Below are 19,630 nucleotides of genomic sequence, written 5' to 3' on the forward strand. Positions count from 1 at the left end.
TTATTATCACGGCTTCTCTGACGTTAGTGAGAAATCACTGGCACTGGCATAGAAGGGGTATCTGCATGTTTCCTGTGCATTCCCTGCAGAATGCTCTTGTAGATACGGCATTCCATAATATTATCATGGCCTTGGTCTGTCTTTTTATGCTGTAGCAAGATAGAATGCAGATGTTTCAACTTCACCACCTCATAGACTCACTGAAAAGCATTAAAATAGAGATTTTTAGTGGTTAATAATAAAAACTCAAGTAAATTTTAAAGATCTAGTTGGTTTTATTAATCAGTTTACAAATTAGCAGCCAATCTAGCAAGTAAAGGGGAACTTTGGGGAGTTGTACAAAATGGAAGGATTTTATGGGACAGGACAATTAGCAAAGGAAAAGAAAGATTGTTTCAAGCAAGGTCACCTTCTTTTAGGGGAATCAAAAGAGATCTTATTGGGTAGATGACCTCATCATCCTTTGGGGAATGGAGAGGGCCCCTATGACAGATTACCTCATTGGTGCTGAAAAGAAAAATCCTGACTGACCCCTTAAGACTATGTTTCTGTGGGAGGTTGAGATTGCAAGTAGGTTAGATATTAAGCCCTGGTTTGTTGACTTGGCAGAGCATAAGGTGACTCCATTGGAGGCCTGTGTGGTTTTGTTTGTTTGTTTGTTTGTTTTTTAACACTGGAATCCATCCCAGGTGTATCTGAGTCAACCCAGTTCCTTCCAAATCACCAATGACTTGGTTCGCGGTGACGTGGTGAAACAAACATACGTAGACCTAATTTTTTTAAAAGCCCATGTTTGTTTTTCTAAAATCTGATTTTGTTGTGTGTATATGAAATTATGATTTGGGTTTGCTTTTGATTTGCCTTTGCTTACAGTAATGTTATCACAGTCATAATGACTCTTAGAAAATGCTGCTTGTGGTAACAGCAGGGCTGCTTCGAAATTAGTTTCCTTCCTTTCTGAAGATAAAGTATAAAGGAGATAAAATGGAAGAAATTTTCAAACTTGTAAAGAGTAAACTTCAAAATTAAATTTGAGGCTTTACTGATCCTTAACACAGTATTCATTTTTCTGGATACCAATTGCTTCAAGTCTGAAGGGTACCTTAAGATGTTTCAGAAACTTCACTGAGAGGGCTTTATTTTTGTTTACCACATAAAATTGTTTTCTCCTGGGCATGAAGTGATACATTTTGGATGTAGTTATTGCTTATCCACTTGTTTCACTGTAGGATATCAATTAAGTTTTTATTGTATTTGGCAGGCTTGTTTATTTAAGAAAGCCTTAAAGAACATTTTTGAAATATTGGTTGGCAAGAAAATTAAAAACAACAACAACAGACTTGTCCCTACTCACAGGTTCGCCTCACTGCCTTCTCCTGAGGCGACAGTGTTGTTACTTATTAGAAGGGTTAGAAAAAGAGCTGACAGTCATTTGTAGATCAAATCCTACTTCACTTGGTAGCTGGCCACGTTCTCTTGGGCAGTCTGCTTCATCTGGGCCACACATCTATTGCCATCTCATGTAAGGTTTTTTAGATTCAAAGAACATACTCTAAGAAGGGCCACCCTTTATTATCATGCACATGCAAAATTTTTGTGCCCTTTTTGTATTAATACCATAAAATATTACAGAAAATACCTTCATAAGCTTTATAGAAAAACTTAGAGATTTGCATGTAACATATACATCTTGCAGGTTTTTTTGAGTTCTATTTGTAACTGTTTTGTACTGCCCCTGCTCCCTTCCTTGTGATGGGAAGTGTGATGGGACTAAATTATTGTTGGTACAGCTGACTGTTGAACAACATGGGTTTGAACTTTGTGGATCCGCTTATATGCAGATTTTTTTCAATAGATACAGTACTGCAAATGTATTTCTTCTTTCTTAGGATTTTCTTAATATTTTCTTTTCTCTAGCTTTATTGTAAGAATACAGTATATAATACATATGACATAAATAATATGCATTAATTGACTTTATTATAAGTAAGGCTTCTGGTCAAGGGTAGGCTATTAGTAAAGTTTTTGGGGAATCAAAAGTTATACACAGATTTTCAACTAGGCGGGCGTTTGGTACCCGAACCCCCACATTGTTGAAAGGTCGACTGTATAATGATTGCTGCGTACGTCTGTCACTGCTGACACATCTTTAGGAAGAATAGAATGTAATGGTTACCTCTTGGAGAAGAACTTAGTTTTTTTAACTTCTTTAGGACACAGAGATAATTGAAATGAATATTCTCTATCTGCAGAATAATAATTACTGTATATCTACCCATAGTACCCCAGTTTTACTTTATAATCCCACTCTAAATATTTTCTATTGGCCAGGAATTCATAAATATTTCACTGTTGATAAAGAAAAAAGAATTACATTCAATGAAAATGAGAATTACAATTTCAGAGTAGAAAACATATTCCTCCCAAGTTTTTGTGGATATTATATTTTTAAGAGAAAATAGTATGTATGTCCAACTATGCTGAAAGTGTTGTGTATTTGTAAAAATAACTTCAAAGGGGTTGTATAAGAAATTGCATTGGGGGAGATACAATGTGTATATAAATAAGTGCTACATGAGGTAGAATAAATGGCAAGTGGAGCAGACAGTATTAAGGACTAGAAGAGACTGATCCTTCCTGCGTGAGGGGACTGAGAAATGCTTCATGGAGTGGATATCAGCATCAAATGCAGTAAGATCGAAAAATCTGGAAGACCACAGTTACGTGAATGAAGGCAGGAACTAAATCGCCATTGTGTTAATTGAAAGGTGTGACAAGCCTTGCACATAATTGGCAGTAAATAAAAATTTGTAAAATATGACCACGTGTTGGATTTTTAACTAAAGCAAAACTTATATAATGAGAGTAATAGGAGATTTTACTAGGCAAGTAAAGACAAAAATGGTAGAAGGCTGGAGTTACTATGTTACTATGCCTTCATTTCCTCTTTGAACAACACTTTTTTGGGTCTGTACTACATGCTGGGATTGGTGGAAGGCACTGAAATAAGGCAGACATGTTCCGACCATCAAGGAGCTTAGAGTACAACTGAGTTTAAGTAGGGGAAATTCATATTTTTTTCAGAAGGGAAGTTCTGTTGTTTAATTCTTGAGTGCAGATAATTAAGCCACTATTACATAAATGGCATCAGTCGTATGAAGGCCATGCTTGGTAGAGACAGCACAGAATGCAAGCATGTGTGATTATGAAGTTAGACTGTTGTTGTGACCACACATACTTACATCAGGCTACTGATAGAAAGTTGGATTTAAAGGGTGAATCCTTGGGTGTTTATAAGGAGATAGATGAGAGGCATGTGGAATGCTTTTCTGAAAACCAGGGGGTTGCCTCTTTATGGGAAAGGTTGGGGTGTCACTTATTACATCATCCCAGTTTTTCGATTTCAAATGTGATGAGTGTAAAGTTCATTGGATTCTATTAAAGTTTCTAAAATGGTAACTTATGCGTAAGATGCTAAGTTGCTTAAGGCTTTTGTCCTCAAGTTTTAGTACAAAGCGTGTGCTATTTTACTTGTTATTTGAAGTCTTTATCTACTAAACATTCTTTATATAGAAATGCCTTTGATGATAAACACAGATCCCAACTGACAGCATATAAAGTATAAGCTTGTAGCCAACTTGGTGACAAGAATAATGGCCCCCCAAAAATGTCCAGGCCCTAAGTCCTAGAACCTGCACATATGTGCCCTAACATGGCAAAAGGAAGTTAACGTTGCAGATGCAAATAAGGTTGCTAGTCAGCTGATCTTAAAATAGGGAGATTGTCCTGGATAATCTGAGTAGGCCCAGTGTATTCATAATGGTGCTTAAAGGTGGAAGAGGGAGACAGAAGGATCAAAGAGATGTGAAATGAGAAAGATGTGACCACCTATTGTTGGCATTGAAGCCAAAGAACATGGCTAACTTCTAGAAGCTGTAAAAGGCAGGAAAATGGATTCTCCCCTAGAGCCTTTAGCTTAATGAGATCTGTATCAGTTCTGACCAATAGAACTATAAAATAATAAATTTGTATTGTTTTAAGCCACTGACTTTGTGGTCATTTATTATGGCAACAAATAGAAAATTAATACATCAACATGTAATAGTGGTAAGGAACATTTACAGCTTATTGTTAGAAAATGCTTGAAACAAAATACTGTATATTAGTGACAACAAGGAGTTGGAGAATGAAATGTCAAAATTATTAGAATTTAATACCATAGTTTAAAATCATGATTTGTTTAGAGTGTGAGTGTAACTTTAATAAAAACCTTAAGATACTATAGTTGTTTTGTTTTTAAATCCTTGCAGATGAAGCAACAACAATTTGAGTCAAACCATAATGAAGTTTAGTGGCATAATTAAGGGATTTTAAAAGGGGGATATATGTATTTTTAAATATAATAACAGAATTAAAAATACGCTGGTACCCAGATTAACTGGATATTAACAGTGTAATAAAGTACTTCAGATCTGAGCAATCATGTTTTATATGTCATGATCTTGGTGAAAAGATTTCCCCAATACTTCATATTTTCTTAAAGTTCCCAAAATTCATAATGAAGTGTGCGTACATGTCTGGGGGTGGGGATGTGCCTTAACAAAATAAGAATCATTTTCTCTGGGTTGAAAATTACACCATAATGAGATTTCTCAGGAAAAGTATTGGTGTTGAGGCCAGGTCTCTCACATAAGGAATTGAATACATGACTATCTGTGTTTCTGTAATTTAAAATGGGTCCTGGGCATAATGCATTTTGACTCTTAGAGCAAATGTGCAGTTACTAATTTAAGAATTTTAAAGAGCCTCTCATGAAGATTTAAATGAAGAACTAGCAGCTGATTGTCCTTTCAGAAACGTTACTTATGTTTGAAAAACTTTATTTTACCTTTGTCTTCCAGCCATCAGTCTCTCTGAAGAGAACTTTGAATCTAGATATTACAGAAAGTTCCAGGAATATCAAATATCAAATACTTTGTACTTTAATAACATGGAGTGCCTCCACATTTTGGCTTAACTTACGAAGTGTGTTTCCAAAAGCTTAAGTTGTTCCGTTAGCTGGTAAGCAGCACGGTGGCTGTTGTATACAGTACGATAGAATGTCACACTTGGAAGAGACATGCATTTCTTCCACTTCCAGGTTGACATTCTCCTTAAGATCAGGAAATTTGTCTCAGTTCATAAAATAACACTGCTAGATTGAGATTCAGTTCATCTAAAGGTAAATCACACTACTTGCTGCTTGCATTATCTCTTTGAATTTAAATTTCTTTATCTCTAATAGGACCCTTAGTTCTTCCTTCTTCATGGTTGTGTGGCTCACATGACATAATATATTAGAAACGCATGTGAAATAATCAAAGGCATGGATTCCCAGTATTCCCCCCAGACCCCCCAAAAGAGTTAATGACTACATGGTGAAATTTATTTGAAAAAGTATGTTACTGTATTAAACTGATGAAGACTCACGATTTATACTGACTTATAAAACATTCTGAGTAGTCAGGCAACTACTACAAAGAAGCCAGTTTAACCCAGCATTTCCTACACTTAGTAGACTATGATGCCCTTTTGTCACAGAACGGAGAATACATGTCAGTGACACTGTTTGGAGAATGGCTTCACACAGAAATTTACACATGAGGAAACTGAGGCCTCAGACTTACGGCTTGGGTATGAGGAGAAGGTACCGCACCTCAGTAGAATTTCCTTTATTTTCTTCTTTACATTTTGCAGTTAGAGAACCACAGAGGTTTAGTAAGTTTTTTATAGGACTGGGGATTTTAGAAATAATTCTTAGTATCTTTAATTGCATAACTTTTTTTTTTTTTTTATACAGGGGGAGAGAGAAGGGTGGGGAGGGGCAGAGGGAGAGAGAGAAAATCTTAAGTAGACTCCCCACTGAGCTTGGAGCCCAATATGGGCTCGATCTGACTGACAACCCTGAGATCATGACCTGAGCTGAAATAAGAGTTGGACACTTAACTGACTGAGCCACCCGGGTGCCCCAATTGCATCTGTTTAAAATTTACTTATTGTTGGGGCGCCTGGGTGGCTCAGTCGTTAAGTGACTGCCTTCGGCTCAGGTCATGATCCCAGGGTTCTGGGATCGAGCCCCACATCTGGCTCCCTGCTCAGCAGGAAGCCTGCTTCTCCCTCTCCCACTCCCCCTGCTTGTGTTCCCTCTCTCGCCGTGTCTCTCTCTGTCAAATAAATAAATAAAATCTTTAAAAATAAATTTACTTATTGTTGTTACTATTAGTATCATCATGATTATATCCCATTTGATCCTAACTTGCCTGTTTTCAAAGTGTTGTGATGACTCTGGTAGAAATTGTGCATGATATTTATTTTATGACTGCATACTAATAATTTTACAGAGCCATATTTGAGTCTAAAAGCATAATGTGATAGTTTTGTGGAAAACTTAGATGTGGTTCAAAAGCTTTACTCATTTCACACAATTATATATATTGTATGTTAATTCTGTGACACCTATTGAATAAATTGTATGTAAAGTTTAGTATATGTGATTATAAATCAGCCACACGTATCACCTTCCCCTTGATTACAAACATTACCGTGATTATGTTTCCCGAGGACCGTCAGCTCTATTTAAACAAGAGAAGCCAGCGAGTTGAAGGCCTGATTCTGTGCACTACAGTGCTTAGCCTTCATGCTTTCTCTCTTTAATTGCCATGGCCTGTCCCTGAGGTAGTATTTATTCTAGTTTTATAGGTAAGGAATCTGAACTACCGTATTCTCCTGTCTCCTCTGTTCATTAGGAGAGCCGTTATAATTCTAGTTACCTGAATGCCTCTAAGAATCACTCCTTATTCCTCTCTGCCTTACAGTCAATAACTAAGTGCTCTAAATTCTAATTCTTTCTGGCATTTCCCACTTCCTTTTTTTATTCCCATTGTGACCACTGTAATTCAGGTGTTGCTGACTTCTGGAGAACTGCTGGGTGGTTTTATAGGTGGTCCCTCCAGTAATGTCTTTTCTGAAAACTGTCCTACATCCCATAGCTACAGTATCTGACCACATCTCTAGATTCCATTGCTCATACCATTGTTACTGTGTTGTGCTGCTATTAAGAGGCAATAATGATAGATACATTAGTGCTTTGCACATGACTGTGGAAACCATAGCTAGTCTGTCATTCCCCTATCAGAGAGAAATAGACTTTATTAATATTACTTCAACCAGAATTAAACATTCATCATTCAATAATTTCTTTTGGAGGTAAGTGGCAGTTGCATGTCCAGTGACCTTATTTGTACTTTTCTCTCTCCAGTTAGGAGCTTGTATCTATGAATACTTCACATCCTACTTAAACCCTAGCTTACATGGATCTCATGCATATCCATAGATTTCTGTGCTACACTTTTCTGGCCTTGGATTTTTACTGACTTATGTCTCAAAATTGTTGCATAGAGAAGTTTTTAATTCTCTGGGTGTCTTACCATAAAATCTTTCCTGAATAATGGAAAGGTTTACCCTCTAAATACCCAGAAGCGTATATTTCAAATCACTTTCACCTTCAAGTACTTCATGCCCAGAGAGGAAGCTTATATATAGGTGAGGTTTTTTTTGTTCGTGTGGTGTATTTCTAAGATGGGGATGATGGTCATGGTCTGATGGTCATGATGTGGACTTTGTATACTGCTTGCCATATGGCAGTGGTGTTCTCAGTGCTTTGTATTCATTAACTCAGCCAATTACAAGATAAAGAATATCTTATATTTTTTCCAACCTCAGTGTTTAACCATGAGCTTCAAATAGAGTATAAAACTGACAAGCCTACCCGGTTACAAATATTTACTAGAGTTTTTTTCTTGATCTGTTTCAAGCACTTGTTATTCATTTTTAAATCATCTTGGAGCAATCTTAATATAATTCTTAGTTGAGGAAGAAGAAACTAAGGTATAGGTGAACTAAGGTCGAGATTGATTACTCTTTGCTCTGGTGATTTTATAATGCATTAATGTGCTAAAATCTAGAAGTACTTAAAACCTCATTAGAATTTAACGCAGGATAGAATTTTGAATTATGCATTATTCTAAAGAAGAGATTTATTACAGACCTATACTTATAATGTAGATGGTGCATTTTGAGTAGACTAGGAATGTAGCCAAAGAAATTTAAAATAATAGCGTATGAATATAAATGTGGAAAATTCTTAACGCACACTACTTTTTTTTTTAAGAAATAGGGACTAATTTGAAACAATTGTTTTTCCATGATTAGCTCAAAATCAATAGTTTTATTAGCATTTATATTTGAGTTACCAGGATCTCAATGTATAGTCTTTCTCTTACTATATAATCTCTTTTATACAATATAGAACTTAATTCTTGAAATTAGAAACCTTTTCACATTAAATGTGGTCCTGTATTTAAATTAAGATGAGTACATGAATATTTTGTACTCAGTGGAAGATCCAGGCTTGTCTAAAATTACTCATACAAACACTTAGCTGGGGTTTTCTCATCAAGCAACTTGAAATGTAGTTAAATAAATAATCTTTCTAGCACTCTGTTAATTACTAGCCTGGGAAAGATAAGAATTATAGTGAATGGTAGAATATATGGTGCCTTTTTGGTATGCCCTTTAAAATGAAATATCTTAATATTCATATTTACATAGCTTACTTAAATCTCTTATGTTTAATATTTTATATTTGTTAGTCTTTGTAAGAAAGTAAAGCAAAAGTTCTGTACAGCTTTTAGCTCATTTAGGATCTATTTTCTTAACTCATTTACATAAATTAGTGAAAAAAATACAGAAAAGTGGGTTCTTGGTGTTTTGCCTGAATTCAGACACCAAGTGTTGATAAAATATTTAAGAAATTGTATAATTAAAGCCTAGGTGTCAAAATATTTTTATAAATTATTATAAAATAATTTTTCTTATAAAAGGGGCTTTGTGGGTGCTCATCTCTATTGTAGTACAAAAGCAGCCACAGACAAATTGTAAATGAATGGTTGGCCGTGTTCCAATGGCATGTTTCAAAGACAAGAAGTAACGTTGATTTGTTCTGAGGGCCATAGTTTGCTGACCCCTGGTATAAGATCACAACTGACATGGAAGGAGGAAGGAGCAGGAAATAGAATGCTAATTGGACAATTAGGAAGGATCTACCCAAGGAAGGTTCTTAACCTCAGGTTCACTGACCAGTTTTAGGCATTAACATGCAGCATGCTGTGCACTGGTTTCTTTCTTTTTTTTGTAGTTTCAGATGAAGTGTTCAGTAATTAATCAGTTGCTTATAACACCCAGTGCTCATCACATCACATGCTCTCCTTAATGCCCATGACCCAGTTACCCCATCCCCCACCCACCTCCCCTCCAGCAACCTTCAGTTTGTTTCCCAGAATTAAGAGTCTCTCATGGTTTGTCTCCCTCTCTGATGACTTCCCATTCAGTTTTGCCTCCCTTCCCCTATGATCCTCTACATGGCTTCTTATATTCCACTAGTTTCTTTTTCTTGTGAAATATGTCACGCCTATCTTCACTCATTGAGACATACACTGCCTGAGGGTTTGTGCCCCCCAAATGTTAAAAACCATTCTGTTTGTTAAAAATGGCAGAAGTTTATAAATAGATGTGTCCTGGATTATTGAAACAGATACATAGCAGTTGCTGAGAAATATTCAAACCTCATCAAAGTTTTCCATGAATTAGAAAGGCTGTTCCTACAAGAGTGAGATAAAAAGGATTATAAAAGGCCATAGTTTTGAAACTGTGCTCTAGAGAAAAATCTTACAGGTTGGTCAGGGGCTTCTGTGGATGGTGAGGGGGTCAGAAAAGGAAGTGTCACTGCTGCTCCTGATTCTTCAACTGAGGCAATTCAACTTTATAGTTTATTTCAAGCCTCTGCCTATTAATATATATGAATAAAAGAAATAATACTTCTTATAAACTATTATAAAATAGTAAATTAATAATATAAATGTAGTACTTATATTTTCTTTTTTTTTTTTTGCCCTAGCCTGTAAAATATTTCTTTAGATATGCTTTATCATGGGCAATAATTCTGCTTGGCGTTTTTTAAGCAAGGTATTTAATAATGGCAAAGTAATATTAATCTTTAATTAGGTCTGTGGGAAATATGGCTGACCAGACTATGAGTCTGTTAACCATGGCACCTCTTTGTATTTTGTTGCAGGTTTTCTGTTCTGGAAAAACAATGCAGCTATTGATGGTTAGTCTTGGAATTACAATGTAGAAAGTTCTGCCAAGTATCTAAGTTGGGATTCTTTAAGTAATATTATTAACTGTTAAGCTATATAGCAGATTTCAGTCTGGGTAGCACAAGAGATGTATTTTACATACCTTCTTTCCTTTATTGATCAATTTTTCTTAAGTGCCTACTATATGCCAAACACCAGGGGTCTGAAGGCTAGTATAGTTTCATTGCAAGAGAAAGAAAAAAGCATTTGATTGCTATATCACATTTCTATTTTGAATTATTTTAGTATTAATACTGTTCACTTGGAAAAAAACTTAGAGTAATTTAATTTATCAGCATTAACTTCTTAAAATGTTACATTTGATCAGGACTTTTTTGGATCTCCTGTTTTTAAAACTTAAATCTGGTGTGCATAGGGTAGGTTCAGGGGTGGACATGTCAGGTTTTGTTGTCTCTATTTTGCAGATGAAAAAGAAAATGAGAGTGGAGAACCTTAATGAGATACCCAAGGGCACACTGTTCTCACATCAAAGATTTACTAGACTGTGCATTTCCTCCTCCTTCTATTCTTAACTACACTCCACTCTTCCTCTTCCTCAATTCCTAGCCTTGTGTTTTTCTCATATAAAGTGAGCTACACATAAAGAGAGTGAATAGGTCCTTTAAGATGTTCAGTAAATATTTTAACTAATGATTCTTACTCTTCTACCATTCCATCAAAGCATGACATAATTTTAAAGAATATGTCTTTTTAAATGTTTTCATAATATGTAGACAATTTTATATAACTAGAAAGTATATTAGACTCATCAAGTTCCTTTCTTCCTTGTGTTTATGTTTTGATACTCCTGTAGGATTGCACTTATAATAAGCTCACACACCTCGTTGATGTAAGATAAAATGTGAAACACAGGTTAATACAGGTAAATGCAGATTTATGGCATAATTTGAATACCCTGTGATGATCTCTTAAAAGCTCTTGAAAGATTCTAAAACATATTTGGTTAATAGTTTTTGCAGGTACTTCAAATGTATTTTTTTCTGTTTCTCAGGCTCTATAGTTTCATGTTTTCCCCCTCACCCCAAGATACAGCACCTTTGCCAGTCCTACCCTTACATAGCCAAATCCTTTTCTTGAGAAATTGTAAAGTTAAGCTGTAAATGATTTTTCTATCTGAAAGATTATTGTAGGTGGTAAGTAGACAGCAGACATTCTCTAGAAATGATGATCTTGTTTTCACATAAATATGTTCAGTTAGAGAAATATGCCAGAGATATATGAAGAGTTGATATAGTTTATGTTCTATTAACCTTGCTTATTTTTACAGCATGTTGGTTTTATTGTCTCAATATTTACATTATCTATTTTTGGTCACTTCAAAAATGAATAAAGCTTATGCTGTAAAATACTTTCCCTAAATGGTATTTTCCTGAAGTTTTAATAAAGCATTACTAGTTTAATCATCGCTCAGTGCTCATATTTTGTGCAAAATTATAATTGCAAGCATGCACTGTACGATTCATCATGGGTTGTTTGTATACTGCAAACAGTATGGTAATGAAAAAGCAAAGGTCATAGCTATCTCTAAGTCTGGCTCAGAATTATTCATTAAGTTAATTCTCATTATTTTTGTGTACAAAATGCTTATAAAAAAATAGAACCATCAAAGCAGTGGATATTCCAATGAAAAATTGAAGTATAGTGTCAATGGAAGTTGAAGGGAAAATTCAACTTCTCTTTGGAATGTAATAATTGAAAATTAAATTTAAATAATATAGTGTTTGGTTTTTCACCCCCACATCAGATGGGTAATATGCCAAGGTCATAACAAGGTTTGAGGGAGACACGTATCACACAATGGTGTGAACACCCAATCATCACGCTTATGAACTACAAAAGGATCTAGTGTTCTTAATCATATGCTAATAAAGGGAGATTTTGTGTAGATGTCTCTAAACTTCAGTCCTCCTTTGGGAATTTCAGTATTGTTATTAAAAAAATATAAAGTTAACACATGAACCCATACATTTCATAAAACAATTTTTATAATACAGAAGTATAATAAAGAGCAAAAGTCCCTTTTCGTCCACCTATTCCCCTCTATTCCCATGCTTAATCACATCAAAAAGATTAAAGTATAGATCACTAGAGTTGAATATCTAAGTTCTCCTTTCTGAAGTAGTATCTTAATGTTTTCTGTAATATAATGCTTCTGTAATCTTGTTTTCTGTAACACAGTGCTTCAAGAAATTATCTTACAGATTTCACATGACACAAATGATAGCTCTCAGAGCTCTCAGATACAGGGAATACTTTTAAAGATCTTAATCTAGACACAAATCTTAAAATAAGATGTATACATACATATACGAAGATATTGGTAATGTGTAGATATATCATATATGATATATACGTGTGTGTATATATATGTGTGTAGCAAATACATGGAAAATCACTTCACAGATATTTCATGGAAGAAAGTAGGTATCCATTGTTTATTGGGCTGTAATGAGGAGGGTAGTGGAAAGATAAATCTGATATGTCAGAGATACACGTGTGTGTGTGTGTGTGTGTATGTATATGTGTGTATATATGTATGTTTGTAGAATATAAACTATAATACTATATGTTTTGGCTCTTTATATTATATGCAATGTTAATAAAATATTTATAATATGTTAAATATATAATATATGTTATTTATAATATATAATGTATGTCATTTATAATATATAAATATATATGTTATTATATATATATAAAATCTTCCCATTACCCTCCTCTCATTCTACTCCAATAAACAATGGATACCTAATTTGTTCCATGAAATCTTCTCCATGTAATGCTGATGTTTCATGCATTTGATGCAATGGAGACACCATGGGAAAAAAAAAAATATTTGTCTACAACACTATGAGTTCCTTAAGAATAAAGACCATTTGTTACTTATCAATTGTTAGCATTAATTTGTAACTGTTTCAAGTTCCACATATTTGAAGTCAGTCTAATTGGTAATTGGGTACTTCTTGAATTTCAAAAAGGGTGGAGCTTAGAATCAGAGAAAAAAAATTATTTTTGAAATTCAGATGGACCTGGGTTTAATACACACACATTCTGTTATTTGCTTTGTAAACTTGGATGAGATAGTTAATTTTTTTAAGTTTATTTTCCTCATCTGTAGAGATAAAAGAAAATTCATATCATATGGCTATTAAGCGTATTAAATGAGTTAATTTAAAACACTTGGTAAAAGGCGTCTAAGAAACCTTAGTTCAGATCTATATTTAAATATCTTGATATGATTCCTGTGCTTTAATATCAATTACCAATTTATAGTAAAATATTTAATACTTAAATTTTATACATATGTGGTCAAGGTGAACTAAGAATTTCATTTGCCATTTAATCTACGCTTCCAGTAATTGACCTCAAGTATCACACATTTTTTATCTAAGAAGGTAAAATTGAAAAGCCATTGAGAAGTAGGCTCAAAAGTGTGAGAATTTGGGACACAAAAAAGGAGCCAACTGAAAGAAAGAAAGGAAGAAAGAAAGAAATGTGCTTCTCAACTTTTGTTTCTGGAAGGAAGATAGGGATACTTGCATCTGCCAAGGACATGGAAGGGAAAACGGTACATAAATACATTATAAAGGGCACTGTAAGAGTTTTCATGCTTCAGAGATAAACAGATAATCATTACCATATACAAGTTAAAAATAGTATGGAAATAGTTTTTCATGGAAGATTAACAAGTGAAGCCAGAAATGTTTGTGGTTGCTCATATGGAAATTGCTTTGTTAGATGAATGTACTGACTGGGCAAGAAGTAGTCAGTAATTTGTGTGAGCTGTTACCCTCAGAGTTCAAAATCCTGTACAGAGTGGCCTTGATTTCAGATAAAGTTCATATATTGGTAGAATTATTTCTCTTTTGGCTTTTGAATCATTTATGAACAGGATTTTTTTTTTTTTAGTAGAAAAAATAACCTTCCCTCTAGCCTTGTTTATTATCAGAGTGTAATGTTCATATGCGCTTGCTTAAGTGTTCGTAACAAGCTTGTAGATCCCAAAAGGAGCTGAAGAATTATTTCTGGTGGTCTTTGAATGTGTAATTGCTGCCAGGTGAGGAAGCAAAATTCCAAATCAGTTTAAGGAACTTTCACAAATAACACTTAACAGAGTTATAAGGCATAAAGCTCAATATATAGTTTACATAATAGAGTCTTACCTAACCACAGCAGAGTCAAAGAACAGTCAAAGAGAGGTCTTCACAGAGGTATATATTGACCTTTTGCTTGACACTGCACTTCTTTAGATTTATTAAAACCTTCTGGCTGTGCATTTGAAATCATGCCTGTTTAAAACATCCTTGTATGAATTTTCTATTTTGCTGTGAGCATTTCCAGGAGCATCTAACAATAATGATAAAAAAGGTGATCATCAAAAGGCAGAAAATCCTCCACCTTTGCTTAAGTACATTGGAATAAAGTGGTTTTGCGATCTTAGCCAGGGACAATTAGTGTTATTTCTTTACTTTTCAAATAGTGTGTTCAGCTTTTAGGGAAATAAAATTTTAAAAAATTCAGACTCCAAGATGGGTATATTAGTAAGTAATCATACTACAAAATTGTTGTTACTTTTCAGAAAAGTTGAATATAGTATTCATTTAAATATGGACCTTCTCATGATACCTTTGCTTTATGGTTAGATTTAATTTTGTGCAACTTTTAAGGATCACTTCTAATATTTTGGCAAAGGGTAAATTTGTATGTGTTGTGGCTAAAATTCAATCATAACTTACAAAAGCAGGTTGAGAAATGTCAGGATTGCCCATATTCTTCCCATATACATTTCTGTATCATTTACTCCTATGTTCATTTTTACATATCTGTTAAAACTTTAGAAAGTGTTCTGGAAGATATTATTATGTACAGACAGGTTTCATATGAAGAAATCATCCACTCATTGTCTCTTTGTCCACACCTCCCTTACCTCATTAAAACATGTGCTTTCTTGTCTACTTTGCCTTTTTTGAGTAGTATTTTCCCATTATATAGAGTAGAAACTGAAATCATTGAGGGAATTCTGAATATGTTTCTTTGCCATGTATGGAAGACCTGTAAGATCGTGTGCTCATCATTTTAGTAAAGGTCTCCCTTTATATCTTTATATCTACAGATACTTTATATCTACAAATAATTACTCTCCCCACCTTTATTTTTTTTTATTTTTTATTTTTTTTAAAGATATTTATTTATTTGACAGAGAGACACAGCGAGAGAGGGAACACAAGCAGGGGGAGTGGGAGAGGGAGAAGCAGGCTTCCCGCGGAGCAGGGAGCCCGATGCGGGGCTCGATCCCAGGACCCTGGGATCATGACCTGAGCCGAAGGCAGACGCTTAACGACTGAGCCACCCAGGTGCCCCTCTCCCCACCTTTAGTACAGTGGTTCTCAACTAGAGGCAAATTTGCCCCCAGGAGACATATAGCAGTAATATCTGGAGACATTTTCAGTTGCCATGACTGTGAGGGTGTGGTGCTATGGACATGTAGTGAGTAGAGGGTATGGATGAGGGTAAAGGTGCAGGAAGCGCAGGACAGCCTCCAGTGAGCCTTACTCAGCCCAGAGGGACAACCATGCTAAGGTTGAAAACTCCTGCTCTCACTTCTCTTTGATCATTTCTCCTCTGAATGATTCTTTTTAAAGTACTACTTTTCTGCATACTTTGCTGCCTAAATCACCTGATGAGGCATCTTGAAGGGGTATGATCTTGAGTATATGTCTAAGTTCTGTACCCTGGTTTCAAACTTGGTCAAGTCATACATTCCAACCCTGCTGCTTTGGGGTCTTCTGTGGCCTTTGTAAGTCAGGGTGTCATCTTCACAGTCGTCATACTCTGGCATGTATTTTGGGCCCCCATATCTTCACAGCCTCTCCCCCACCCCACTCCTATTCAGTGGTGCCAGAGAATTCTATTCCGTGTATCTGAACTTCCAGCTCAGTCCTGGAAGGTATAGTTGACCATTGTAAGAAATCATTCCAATGAGTTTATGCCATTATCTGTATACTACTGATTAACCATTTATTTTCTCCTTTCTGTGATTATATTTGTTTTAAAAAAAATCCTTTCTATCAATGAAACCCATTTTGCAATAATAATATGGAGTGGATTCCCTTTTGAAATCAGAAGTCTTGCATACTCGAGGAGCGGAGTGAAAAGCTTCAGCCTCCTTGACTTCCTGCTAGATTCCTGAGCAGCCTTTGAGGCATTATCAGAGAATATTAAGATGTTAGCCCTTGTATTATTTAACTTTTTGGTATATATTCACCATAAAAATCTTTAGAGATTATAAATTTTTTTTATGACAGGACCTACTTGTTAACACATTGCTATGTATCTCATGCTTCCCTATATAGCACTATGTATTTGTGAACAGAGTAATGTGGCCAAGTCATCAAAAGTAGTACCAGAAACAAAGTAAACAGAAGGCAGAATCTTATCCAGGGAAGATTTGTAGATTATAAGGGCTGAATAGATAAATATAGTCATCTTTTTTGCTGAAAATTTACTAAAAATAAACTAAAAAAAAAAAAAAACTAAAAACAGGATATATATTCCATTCTGGAAATTGGGAACCTACTCATCCTTGAATCCCAAACTTCTAGGAATATCTTCAAGATGTTATTCAGTTTGGACCTAATTTTTAAAAAAGTTACAGAGATTCATTACTTATGTCTCATAAATAAAAGAGTTCCTTGGCAGTATACAAAGGAAGAAAATTTGTTCAAGGGAGTTTCCCAAATTATTGCACTTTGGCAAAATGAGGCTGGGTCAGTGTTAGGAAGTTCATGCTTGCCCTTTGGAAATCCATTCTCCAATTTAGGAATGGGCAATGTAAGACAGAAGGACGGATTTGTGGTCATGGAGTTTTTTAGTTTTTTGGTGTGTTTTATTATTGGTTTGTTTAATTCTGTTATAAGGATTAAATAAAACAGGCAAGACAGATTCTGCTAGGTGCCCATCTCCTCACCTCAGAAACCCAATTTTATTTGACACAGCAGCATCATTTCTTAGCCATGAGCTTGGGATGGTCTCTGTGATGTAACTGAAGCTTTTCTAGAGTCTTTATTTAATGGGACCCCTTTCTCTCTTGCTTCCTCCTATCTGGAAATACCCAGTATGCACCATTAAAGGAACATAAGTAACGCTGATTTCAAAAAAGAATATCATCTCTTTCCAGTAACCAAGATATCATAGCATATCTATTAGTCTGAACATCATAGTGACCTCACTATTATAAGTTTTTCTTGCACACAACTCCTATCAGGAGTTTGATCAGGACAACTGATTTTCTGGAGGATACGATAGGCATGCAATAGGTACAGTCTGAGATGACCTTAGGAGAATGTGGAGAAAAAAAATTAAGTTCAGTAGTTATCAATTTGATTGTGTGCATTCCCATTCTTGTCTCAGGTCCTATGTGAAGTTAGGTCATTACTCTGGAAAGAATGGGTCCTGTGACTTAGAATGGCAATCTGTCGGAAATGGTGGAATGCTGAAAGAGAAATGTCCTTTCTGGTGAGGAGGAATGGGAGAGAAGGGGAGGGAGATGAAATGTAAATGTAGAATAGGAAAAGAGACAAAGCTATATCCTGAAAGAGCTGCAGAAATTTATCAACAAACAGTGCCAGAAACCTAAATTACATTCCTTACACACTTTTTTTTCATTCAAAATATGTGCTTCCCTGCACAAATATGTACTGGAACCTACTCTGGTATAGGCATCGTGAGAGAAACTTGGGATGCAATGCTGAGCCTGGGCAGACAAGATAACCTGGTATCTGGTATCAGCCTAGAGCTTCAGGCCAGGAGAGAATCGCATTAACAAATATAAAATTGGAACAGAGACAAGAGCTAAAAAGAAGAGATACCATGAGAGCCATGATGGATGGATTTGACCTAAGCATGCATGTCAAGAAAGACTTTTTTGAGCAAGAGGAAAGAAAATAAAAAACAACTTTGTCACCCAAGCTGAGATCTGGGTGAATGGAAGAGAGCATTCTAGAGAAAGGATAAGAATACCTATGACTGAAGAGAACTTAAGTTCAAAAGGCTTAAAAATAGGTTAATGAGATTAGAGTGTAGAGATAGAGGAGGAACATAATTATAGAGAAGTACAATGTGTGATTGGCAAGATGGATCGAGTCATTTTTTTCCTAAAAAATAATGGATTTGGCAGTACTGATTAAAATTGGATGGATTGCTAAAACTTGGAATCTTTTTGTTTTATGCTTTTGCTCTCATGGCTTAGCTACAATAATTAAAGCAATATATACCAGTGTTTCTTATTTAAAACTATACTATGAGACTGAAAATAATTTATATATTATACATTTAGTCATGAAGTAAAACTAATTATTTTCTGATGTCTGTGGGTTGCTCATTACTCTTCTCCTTCCTTCTCTTCTATTCATCTTATCCCTAATCATAATAACTTTATTTCTATGACTATCATAGTGTTTTATAAATGCAACATATTTGACATGTTCTTAATTCTATCCATTAGAGAATCCAACTAAGGTGGTATGTTATATGGGTCTAATTTGTCCTGCCTTATGACTTGGAAATGGTGAAGATTCTTCTTTTTCTTCACTGCCATGTCGTATATCCTAGCCAGAATCTAGCTTTCTTGCCAACTTATTCCTTTGGTTTTGTTATTTGTCATCTGGTTTCTCTTCTGTATATTAGAAGCCCCTTTTCCCTGATTTACCACTTATCTGAAAGTCACAAATTAGCTCTAACCCAGATTAGCAAACCTCTCATTTAAACACAATTTGATTCCCCTATCCATAGGTTTGATTACTTAAAATTCTCTCTATCACTTTGGGAAAAGAAGAGAATATGGCTTTCTTGGTCGCTGGTATCGTTTGGGGAAGGTTGAGATGAATTTTAGCAAACTTGTAAGAATATGTCTCTGTTCTTTTTCCACATAACACCTGAAAGCAGAAAAAATGATTTCCTTTGTAGCTGTCATCACAGGGTTATGGCAACATCAAAAATTGCATATTTATTATTCCTTATCTGAAATCTTGACCAAAATTAATATGTTTTTTTTTCAGTCTAAAAAATGAATCTGTTAACTATAAAACTGCATGAGTCAAATTTAACATTAGTTTTATATGTGTGTGTGTGTGAGAGAGAGAGAGAGAGAGAGAGAGATTCACTCTTTTGGAACATCCTACAAATGTAGAGTCAAATTACTTGTTCTGAGTTGGAATTATCAGTATTTATTGTTGAAAATTCTATTTTAATTTGGAAAAGTCAATACTTTACCTGACATTTTTCAAGACTTAATTATGACCATTTTATGGGTTTTTATTTGTTTTGCTTTGTTTTTGCTAATGTGATAATTATCTTTTTTATTATATTTCATA

At 34.9% G+C, this 19,630-nt stretch overlaps 1 protein-coding gene and 1 non-coding gene across 2 annotated transcripts in view; one reads left to right on the forward strand and one right to left on the reverse strand.

The window, feature by feature from the left end:
• Positions 1 to 19,630, forward strand: part of CRPPA (CDP-L-ribitol pyrophosphorylase A) — a 303,756-nt gene that overhangs the window by 260,893 nt on the left and 23,233 nt on the right. The gene's annotated exons all lie outside the window — the stretch shown is intronic.
• On the reverse strand, positions 11,995 to 12,098 carry LOC116631182. Its single transcript, XR_004299124.1, has one exon. It is a non-coding gene; the product is annotated as a small nucleolar RNA U13 (small nucleolar RNA).

The sequence above is a fragment of the Phoca vitulina genome, unplaced genomic scaffold (assembly GCF_004348235.1).
Source record: "Phoca vitulina isolate PV1807 unplaced genomic scaffold, GSC_HSeal_1.0 scaffold4, whole genome shotgun sequence".
Taxonomy (NCBI): Eukaryota; Metazoa; Chordata; class Mammalia; order Carnivora; family Phocidae; genus Phoca; species Phoca vitulina.